Here is an 11,769-nt window from a genome sequence, read left to right as displayed (position 1 = left end):
TGGCTCATGCAGGACTCTGTGAAGCAGAGTTTTAAGCCCACACACACAATTATGTGTTCAAGAGCCTGAATACAACCAATGTTTATGTTCAGAGTCTATGGTCTCCACACACATTGGCTTAAAACTAGCAGCCTCCTCTCCTCTTTGCTGTGGCCTTCATCCTCCTGGGGGGCGCCATTCTCTCAGGCACAGACCCATCCGACCTCCCAGAGGCCCTGAGGATGGACAGCAACTTGCCAGTATCAGTGGGTGTAAATGGCCTACAGCTCCACAAGGTTACTCGCATGGTTGAACGGAGTGGCAGAATACTGGCTAGTCGACGATGTCTTGTTGCCATAGTGTGGAAGCAGTGTTGGGCACCTTCCTGTCCCTCTGCCATGGTGCACCCAAAGGGATTCTGAGGGACATACAGTATATACACAAGCCATCAGTGACCATTTGTAAAATAGATGCTTATCAGCAGGCCCAGTGCTCTGCCTGAACTACTGTATATTTCATAGAGAGTGTGTTATATTTCACAAATGAAGTCGGTAATAAAATGTTAAAAACTGACAGAAATGATGTTAAAACTACAAAAATATATCCAGCTACCTGCCATTTTATTTAGTTTCATACTTCAGTCTGAAACTGTGTTGGCTGATTTAAGATAAGCAGTAAGCTGAGACTCGCTCCAAGGTTTTTATCACGTCTGTCCTCTGTCCTCCAGTAACTGGACCAGCACTGACACAAAGTCATGTTTGAGGTATTTTCAGATATTCTTTATGGTATTTTAGAGTTTGTCATTCTCATCCTGATCCTGCACTCAGGGGTGTGTACTCATTTTGCATCCAATGAAATGCTTCCTGGAGTGCTTCCTGTTTGATCCAGTCTTTGAGTGACTGCTACCAGGCCTCACTGATTACTGTATGAAAACACAACTTTAGAACTTTATTCAAACTTGATCAGATTTTCTGCACAATATATTTGCTGCTTTCCTCTCCGATGTCCTCCTGCTTCTCAGCTTCAACTCTCTGTAATGTACACAGTTTATGATGGACAGATAGCTTTGGCCTAACCACTTGCTAAAGTAAACTTCTTTTAACTGTTGCTAACTAAATCTCTACTGCAGGCAACAGAATCGGGCTCAGCAGCTGGACTGGACCATGTTTGAATGCAGCCTCTAAGACCAACAGTGACTCTGGAAAGATTTCAAGGTAATGAACCACTAACTGTGGTTAGCTCTGTCTGACTCAACCCTGAGATGACAGGAGCCTAACCTGGCAAGAAAATCTCTTCAATAGGCATTCTGTCAGACTGCTGTTTTGTGAGGTTGTGTTGGCATCAATGACTATAAGTCATTGGTATAAAGAATGAGTATAAAAGAATGGACAGAGTCTGAGTGACGTCACCCAATGGTTTGCAAAGCACTGATTTGAAAAATATGCAGCACTGGTTGCACCATGTTGGCTGTACTGCTCTTTCCTTCGTTCAGCTAATCTAAATATCAGACGTTGATCATCAGTGGACCTGAGGCAGGCTGAATGAATACTCAATCAAGCGGTCACACTGTTAATTCTACGCAACTTTGAGCCTTAATATAATGTGAACAGGTGAGTTGTATATAAATTCACCCTCAGTACAGTTGTCATGAATGGGGAAATTAGCTATAGAGACCAAAAGTGTTTTTTGTACCAGGCTGTAAACATGTTTATTTCTGCTGTGAAGTTGGACATTATAACACAGCTGCTTATGGAGACTTCTGGAGCCTGTCTGCTCAAGGTTTGAGGAATTCATTTTTTGCACTTCCGCGTTGGTTTCATATGCCAGCACTGGAGGTTGCTGCTTAGTTGACACTGACACTAGCTCATAGCATTAGCTGCAGTGCAAAGCGGTGGTGTAATGCACACATGCAATTGGAATTTGATTTAAACACCAATCAATATATGTGAGTCCCTGCCAGGAAACATTTAAAATAAGGAAGTAAACAGCACTTTGCTTCATGTTTTATGTGGGATTTAAAACCTACCTGCAGAACTCTGACTAACATGAAGCATGTTACCAGGCAGTCATTGAAGAAACCTGAAATCTTAGCATTGATTCAGAGTTTTGGAGCCAGGCTATACTAACATCAAGTGATGACATGAACCTCTTTAAGATGTAAATGAGAGGTTTAGATTTCTGCTGGGAGACTTTAAAGCAGCTGAAGCACATGGAAAACAAACAGCAGCAGCAGCAGTGAGGTTGAGTTGAGTTCATTAGTACAGTGAAGGCCCTCTCTGATGGTATGTGTGATGTGCAGAACGCTGCCAGCCTTCATATCCATCACTCATTAACATTCCCGTTACCTCTCACACTGATATTGATTTGACTCCATGAATTAGCACCCTTTTTCTTCCTTCTACCCACACACTCCCTCTCTTGCCTTCCATTATCATGCTAACTCGACACTGCCTCCTTCTCCATGTTTTTCTTCCTTTTTTTTTTTCCAGTGCTCACCCCGCTGTCTCTGTGGGTTAATGCGGGAACATTGGTATTCTTGTGCTGAACACAGGACAGAAGATGGGATGTGTAGCAGGTCAAGTCTGCCTCGCTTTCATCCCGGTGCCTTTGAACAGATAAAGAGACTCTAATTGCATTTGCATAATCACACTAAGACAAAGTCACACACCACACACAAGCGCACACACTTCCCAAGAACGGTGAGTATGCACCCTCACAGATGAAGATTCAAGTGTTGATTTAAACTTCATGAACAAAAATGTTTAACTGCACACAGTCCACTGCAGACTCGCAGTGACAAATCACTTTTCTGAGTAACCGTTTGTCATATTACCTGTTTGTGTTTGGTTTATTCATTGCTCATTATATCACAATCTAATTATTTATATAATAATTAAAAGTGGTTTAATAGTGGTTTCATCCAATTAATACTAAACACAAAGTAAAGCTACGACTGTGATCATGACCTTTGTGCCTTTGAAATGAAGCCAATGTTGCGGTGCCAACACTGCAGTTCCTCTTCTCGTCCACTTGAGGCTGGCTCCAGAAGTGAGTCAGTCTCCATAAGTCCCCATGTTCAAATGTCCAACTTCACAGCAGAAATAAACATGTTTACAGCCTGGTACAAAAAACACTTTTGGTCTCTGTAGCTAATTTCCCCGTTCATGACAACTGTACTGAGGGTGAATTTATATACAACTCACCTGTTTATTCCATTCTCTTCCACTTATCTGGGGTCAGGTCGTGGAGGCAGAAGATCCAGCAGGGCACTCAAGACGTCCTTAGCCCCAGTAACACATTACAGCTCCTCCTGGAATTCCCAGCAGGTTTTGGGTCTCCTCCCAGTCTGACGTGCCCGGAACACCTTTAAAAGGAGGTGCCCAGTGGGCATCCTAATCCCAGATGCCTGAACCACATCATCTGCAAAGAGCAGAGTTGCAATCCTGAAGTTCCCAAACCGGACACCTTCCTCACCCTGGCTGCACCTTAAGCTCCAGTCCATTATTATCACAAACAGGAATGCGGACAAGGGGCACCCCTGGCGGAGTCCAACACCCACTAAGAACATACTTGACTTTGTGCCAAGAATACGGAAACAAATCTCACTTGTTGTACAAGGACCGGATGGCTCATACCAACGGCCCAGTACCCCATACTCCCTCATTACCAGAGAAGCACCCAGGGGACACAGTCGAAAGCCTTTTCCAAATCCACAAAGTATGTGTAACCTGGATGGCTTGAGTAACTAAGCTTCATTCAGCCCACCTCAGCTCTACCCATGATCCAAGCAGGACTGCCAAGATGGCGACACTTAGAGGCACCACACTGAGCTTTACAATGTCTCTTCAGAAACTTCAGATGTATCTATGTTTTATACAGTCTGTGTGTTAAACACATTCATCATTTAACATTTTTACCTGATGATAGTGGCAGATTTTTTTCAATTACAACCTAAATTTTCACAGTTCATCCTGAGGGAATTCCTCATGGGAATTCATCTGACATTTTGCTCAAAACGACGATGTAAACCTTCTGGTGGTGGCAGATGAAAAGTCAGCAGATCAATTGTAGGATGAATTCTCTGGGAACTATAAATGTCTGTACCATTTTCTTCCCAATCCATCAACTAGACATCGAGCTGACAAATGAAAACCTTGACCTGCTAGTGGTGCTAACCTTTCCCAGAATGCCCCACACAAGAATAATAAAAAAACACATTTTAAAATAAATAAATCAAATCAAATTCTGGCGAGTGTTGTCTCTCACAGTAGTAAAATGGCAAAGTAGTGCTGACTGCTACAGGAAGGAGTTCATTACACCAACAGACTGTTGGCCTGTGCGGTTCAATCCATATAAACACTGAGCAAAGCCAGGCTTGTTTTCTCTACCCAGCCTCATTTTACTTCATCAACACCACTCCTCAGAAATGTCAACATGTAACATGCACAGTTGTTGCCAAGGCTCACACATTTGAGCATGCATTGGAGTCCAACAGCACAGCAGCCGTTCACAATCACACTGAACGAGTAATAGTCATATTTTCTGCTCTATGTTTTCTTCTGCTGGGTTCTATTTTAGGATTTTCTGCTCTGTTTTCTCTCCCGGTCTGCTCTCAGTTTATGGATGTGCAGCAGGAATGTTAAGCAAAAAACAGGGCGAACTCCTCATTTAATTATTATTCAGTCATTCTTCATGAAAGGTCAGTAGAAATTAATTGGGGGGCAGCACATGATAGATTCATCTAAATGTACTTCTTTGTGCAGCCTTTGTTCAGTGACCAGTCAAGGTTTGAGCCTATGAAGCCTGTTAGTGCTGCATGTGATGAAATGAACATGCAGAGAAAAGCTCAGGATATAGGCTGTTAATATGAGCTGACCAACGGAAATTCAGTTGAATATCTTGGGAGTGACATACTTCGAAGCCTTTCTGTTTGAATCAAAGCAAGGTCTTAAAATATATACTACTGGGGTTAATTGAATTCTTTCCATCCTTATGTATCTCTTTTTCTCTTGTAGTCCATTAGACAGCTGACAAATTATTGAAATAGTTCCACATTTAGTTGTTTTTTTGTGTGAAAAGATGGATGTTAATCTCATGCCTGTGTGCTGTGAACATATCTAATCTAAATGTCAAGAGAATACCAACAACCCAAGCTTACTAATTAACACAATGTTAACTATGTTCTCTGCAGAATTCACTGGGGCAATTTTAGTCTTGCCATCAACCAGACATTTCAGTTGACAAAGCAACTCTCAGACTTTCCCATGGTAGTCCCTTTAATCTTAGCTTAATAGTAAATGTTAGCCTGCTAAAATGGTAAAATGGTGAACACGGTAAACAGCACCTGACTAACATCACTATGTTGTTGATGTTAGCATTTAGCTCACTATGTGCACAGTTAGCACTGCTGTAGGCCTTATTTCAGTATGAACATCATATCTGCCTGAAGCATGAAGGGGCTACAACTACACTGTATAACTGTGTGCTCTAAAATGTCAATTCAGCTATGATACCTTGAAAAATCTGTTTTTCGTGTCAGGTCTCAAATTTGAGAGTACATGTTAGCCTCATCCAGGTAATATTATAAGGACAGACTCTGACTATGTTCAGGTCTCCGGTATAGTCATGAGTCAGCATGCATATTCCTGCTTTACATGTGCCCTGTTTTCATGAACATGATTTATGCATCTGACTTTTAGACCAGTTAATGTTCAACTAAGTCACGTAGTCAGGGATGAGTCTGGTTTTCTCACTGCTTATTCCAGCATACCATGTAAAGTTGCTTCACACTGTGCAGTGAAAGTCTGTAGCACCCATCTGTAGCACTTAGCACAGATGGTGAAAGGTGACAGTTTGGAAATGTTGAGTCATATTCATCTCTCGATCTAAACTAAAAAAAAATAAAGAAAGAATATTTGTTGGTAATCTCATATTACAGACGGAGGAAAGAAAGCGTGGAGCGACACCGGTGGGAGGGAGTTCTTCAGAAAAGCGCTGTGTGAATCTAGAGCACAGCATTCGTACACCGATTCAAAGGAAGCTCCACACTGAGCATTCTATAGCCTAAATGCTTTTAGTTCCATGTAGCTGCATTGTAATTGCTGTAATTATATGCAATTAGTTGAATGCATCTTTGTGTCTGACTACTATACCCGGTCATCACAGTACACAACGCTCAAACACTCCAACACCTCAGTGGTGGCTACCTAACCTTGAGAGACTGCTTAGTGAAAAAAATATTACGTTTTGTATCGGCATTAAAAAATATCACAGATGATTTCCGGGTATCTCACCTCCCTCCTCTCCCCCTCGTTCTCTCTCTCTTTTCTCCCACTGAGCTCAAGTTGAGAAAGAGCTCTGATATTTTAAGCCTGTTAACCTATTAAATGATTGATTACCACATTTAAGTCTGTTTCATTTTTAATCACCGCTCCAATGATGTATTTAATGGGCCCAGACCTTGATGAAGATGCCTGTTAAATAAGGTGGGTGTTGGGAGGGAGGAGGGGGGAGTGCATAAGCAGCACTCCCTCCACCTTCTCCTCTCCATAACGGCTCAGATGTATGATTTCACTAAAACCTGCACACATAAATACTTTTATATTACAAATGACTCAAATTACCATGTTTAATGGCAGCTACACGTGATCAGTGATAGAAATACTATTACTGCTCCTATATTGCCTTATATCACAGGCATAGCCAAATAAACAGTCTGACAAGAAAAGCTTAGCTTAGCGCTTAGCAACAGTAAATCCATCATGTTGTTACAGAGAAATTCTGACTTGTTTTTATTGAAGAAGGATGAACTTTTGCTGACCGCACTGCGCTTTGTCTCTGCAGGCTTTATGTTATGCTGTGTGCCTCATCTCGCCATGAGTGAAGAGCCAATCTCTTATCACGTGAAGGCAGCATTAGGTCAATGAAGTCACTCAGGTGATGTGAGTTTCATTTTGTATCCAGCTTTGAGTCAGCAAAGTACTTGGATTCATTAACCCTGTACCCTGTGGAGTCCTCCTGCAAACAAACGTCATTGTTACATTTAACATTTTCACCAGAATACACTGTGTTGAAAAGATTTGCAGATGTGTGACATGAACTGAAGCAGGAACATGTGTCACGCATGTATGTTCAAACAAAGCCAGAGTCCCACCAGTTTAGAAATATTATTCAAGTTATCACCTGTTAGCTGCTGTCTCACATCACCTGATTAAATTATATGTGACTAATTAATGTCGAGTCCATAATTACATTGACCCAGGTCAAATAATACTCACTCTACAACTGTGAATAAAAATGGACTTACTGATGATTATCAGATAATTCTTTGAGCATGTCGCGTCAGTATTTTATGTTGATATGACTAGAGATGGGAATTGATAAGATTTTTACGATTCCGATTTTATTATCGATTCTGCTTAACGATTCGATTCTTTATCGATTCTCTTATCGATTCTCATTTGGGAAAAAAGGAGAACAAACAGTTTGATCAGCATCATCTAGAGGAGGTAGTGAACTGGAGCGAGTACTAGTACAGCTGCCAGCCTCTGAGCCAGCCAGACTCTCTTCTCGTCATGGTCATCTTCTAAATGTAATGCAGAAGGCATTCGTTTAATGTTAACTGTTATAGCATGTTTTACAAAGCAGCACATGGCGCTAACATGGTGGACAGTGTGTTATTTACCTTCAGTAGTAACAGCAGAGGTGGTCATAGCCTGGCTGCTGCTAGGTTGAGATTCATCTCCAGTCCGAAGCGTGTCAAAAACACGACATTCATTTAAAAATATTGCATGTTGTGTGCGCAAATATTTCTGCATGTTCGTCGTGTTCCCTCCCGACGCTGTTATCTCCACTTTGCAATGATTGCAAGTCGAGCTGTTGCCATCTGTTTTGGTAAAATGCAGCCAAACTTTGGAGCGTTTGAACCGAATGGGTGCCATTGTTTACTACTGAATGCACTGCACGTGCAAAACTTGCGTAAGTTACGTGACGTAATTAGTCGTGCTTGCTGGAATCGATAAGAGAATCGTTAAACTGCCAAATGATTTCATGGAATTGGAAACACACAGAATCGGTACTCAACAAGAACCACTTCTTGATTCCATCCCTAGATATGACTGAGAGAGGGCCTCCAGTATATAAGTTAAAAGTCTAACGTTTCTTATCTTTGGCTGCTCATCTTATTTTCAGGTCACAGCTACAGGTTGTGAACATTAATTAGCCTCCAGCTAGAAACCGTCTCTACCTCCTCAATTAACAAAAAGTCATTATTGATATATTCACTTTCTGCCCCCTAATAAACACAATCAGGAGTCAAGGGGACTGCCTGACTAAATTATCCACTAAGGTCCTCAGAGCCGCGGCACAAAATTATCTAACTGGCACATCCTCGCCATTCTGTGCCTCTCTGAGTGTAGCTGCTTTGCTTTTGTTCTTATGGTGTTCTAAAAAAGAACTAATTATATAGTATATGATGTCGTTTTCTAGGAGTTATTCAGTGACTATGTCAAACAGCTCATTAATTCAACCTCTTTTTTAATCATTGCAAAACATGTTTATCTTCTTATGCATTTACGCGAGCTGTGGTCTCTTTTTGCTCCACATGCTAAACAAAGAGAAACAAACCACCACCACTAGTTATGTTGGAGAGCGTAAGGGCTCTTCAGATTAGGTAAAACTGTTCTGGGGTCAGCTACGACAAAATACCATCTGGTTATTTTAACATGAGACTGCTGATGATTATGGCATATGATTATGAAGTCACCATCAGACAAGGTAGATAATCAACTCACAACATGGGATTAAACGTTGTGATGAAAATGGAAGAAATGAAGATAAACACCAACTAAAATTTCCACCACACAGACGAGCAAGTCCATCTCTGCATCGGAGAAAACACAGAGGAGGGATGAAACACCAGCTGAGGACACAGCCAACATACAGGCAGATAATACATTGACATCAACCAAGAGGAATGTTTCTGGATACACCGGACCAGCACCAGCACTGAGAGGAGCTTAAACAAGGACAAAGCCTCAGACTGCACCTTAATAATGTTTCTTAATTACATATTTATTCCTTATTACTATTCATTGTATAACTCAAGCTTACAGAAATACATTTTACCACATTGTGTGTCAATTAAACTGAAGTTGAACCTGATTGATGATCGTTTTTCATTTGCAGCTGGAGGAGCGTAAACACACATGACATAGTCGACCGTAACATTGTTGTTTTTACTATAAAAGTCAAAAGCAGTGAAATACACCCACATTGTGTTAGAGGAATTCTGCAATGGATGCACTCAACATTCGACTTATTGGAATCATTTATTCACATTGTCGTGTCTTCAGTGTTTGAAGGTTGAACTAAATTGAATGTGACCATAGCAGAGCCTTTTAGGGATACGACTCACAAAGAACGAATGGAAGCACAGGCGACATTAAGAAACGGAAGCAGACTCTGTCCTCGCACATAAACACATGTACGAGCGGGCACGTGCTTGCAGACACACAGAGTCCTTGGTGGATAAAGGGGAGAGGAGAGCCTAATGGTGCATTGCAGGTGTGGTTTCAACAATCCATTTGTCAGGAGAGGCATTCAATTAGTGCTGAGAGCCAGTGGGCCAACATGACCGTCTGCGTGTGTGTGTATCCTCATGGACAATTGGTGAACACAAAATGTGTGTGACTACTTGCTATCATATTTTTTTGTGTTTGTATTTGTGCAGAGGGCTCAGCATGATGGTTACATTCTGTTAATGTACATAAATTTGAGTCAAAGTAAGGTGTGAATTGGTGTTTTTCAATGAACTACCTTGGATGTGACATCGTTAATCCAGCACCAGTAAGTCATACATCGTAAATATCGGCTGCTGTGATGAGAGAGAAGGCGTTGAAGTGTTCAGATCTTCAGCTGATTTACAGGCAAAACTATTTTATTTGTCCATGGAAGGACAAGGAGTCATGTTCTATTCACTTTCGAATACAGAAGCCCAAATGTCTTTGGTTCCCTGTGTTTAAGGCCTCATTCAGACGGAATCCAGAGGTCTGTCTTTCTGAGTCAGGGTACTTCATTTTGACTGCAGAAGTACGGGCCTCAGGATGCGCTGTGCTGGAGAAGCTGAGCATAATTCAACTTCAACTGGAGAAATTCAATCTGATGTCACTCTGTGGTGGCCGATACAACGATCAGACCCAATCAGATCAGTCAAACCTCCACAGTCAGCTGACATATGACTGAAACTGAGGCTGTGCAGGTGGAGTTCATGGACTAAACTATCTGACATCAGAATTTTTTTTTTTTTAGCACAAGACATAGAAGCACATATGTGATGGGACAGAAACTTTGACACTATTTAAATAGTTCAAATGTCTGTCAATTCTACTCATACATGTTTTCAGAACCAAATTCACAGTTTTTTTGTTTTTTTTTTCCGTTTCTTGTTTCCATCTCACCAACGTGCTCTTTTTCTCTGCTTCCTTCATCCAAGTCCGATTCTGTAAACAACTTTTATTGGCATGGGTATTTCCACCAACCTTCCCAGAAGCACTTGAAATTGTAGATAGGAGAAAACATCGCCCAACTTCAGGCTTCTTTTTTGGCAGAGAAAGAAACTCTCAGCAAGAGGGGAGGGGGAAGGATGGAGGCAAAGTCTGCCGTGTCTGTCCCTGTTCGATTCAGCTGAGAAGATTTTAATGAGCATCCGGTGAAGGCCTCCTTAACAAGAGAACGGGGTGAGACAATGAGAGCAGGACAGAAGCTTTAATAGTTTCAGAGGCTTGTCAATTGAGATGCTGATGATGGGAGAGATTGGTCAAGCGGAGACAACATGGCGGGTGGATGAGAGGGGATCGAGACAGTCTCTGACTTCTCTGCCGCTCCCTTTTCACAGCTGTCTCCTATGTGCACACACAACATATACTCAAGCCATAGTTTACTCAGAGTTGATTACCGAGTAAGCAAAAGCAAGAAACAAGATTTAGGGCTCCGAGCACAAAGTCATGGACACCTTAACTCTGTGGGCATCTCTGAGCTCACCTGCTATTAGCTCATGTTTGTGCCAGAGCAGCGAGTGCAAAAGGGCTGGGTGAAGTGGAATGGACTGAGTGTGTGTGTGTGTGTGTGTGTGTGTGTGTGTGTGTGTGTGTGTGTGTGTGTGTGTGTGTGTGTTTGTATTCTCATTGTCACCCTCAGTGGCCCGTTTATGCACATGTGGTGTGTGGTACCCTGTTCCTGATGGGCTCAGCTAGTTAGGTGTGGCCATCATCAACAATTGATCCTGAGTGAATGGCAGCCGGTCTGGCCTTCCAGTCCACATGATGCAGTCTGGTTATTGAAGCTTGGACAGTCTGGAAGGTGCCGACCAGCTCTGTCAGTTTGCTGATGTTCTTCTGGGTGTTAAAATAGTGAATGTTTATGAGTGAATGCACTGAGGGTGCTTTCTACCTACTGGACCAGGTATAGTTAAACTACTGATTACCCATGCAGAAACACTTTGTTTAGAGGAGCTGTTTTCCAGTGTTTCTCTTGGTTTATTAAGTAAAAGTTAGAGTGTGAGGTTTTCTTTCCTTTTTTGGTTTTAGAAAGTTAAGACTAATTTTAAACTTAACTCTTTTAAATAGATGTATGTCCTCAGTTTGAGCAGCATCCAGTCGCCTTATTCCTCTTGTAGTCTGACTCACTTCTTTTTATTGTATTATTAATCCAAAATCTTAGCAGTAAATAACTTCATTTTACCAAGCACATTTAGTTTTATGTAGCTCTCTTTTCCCTAAATGAGCTAAAATG

Source organism: Larimichthys crocea, chromosome I (genome assembly GCF_000972845.2).
Source record: "Larimichthys crocea isolate SSNF chromosome I, L_crocea_2.0, whole genome shotgun sequence".
In the NCBI taxonomy this organism is placed as follows: domain Eukaryota; kingdom Metazoa; phylum Chordata; class Actinopteri; family Sciaenidae; genus Larimichthys; species Larimichthys crocea.
The sequence above is the reverse complement of the archived record's forward strand: the minus strand, read 5'-3'. Positions refer to the sequence as shown.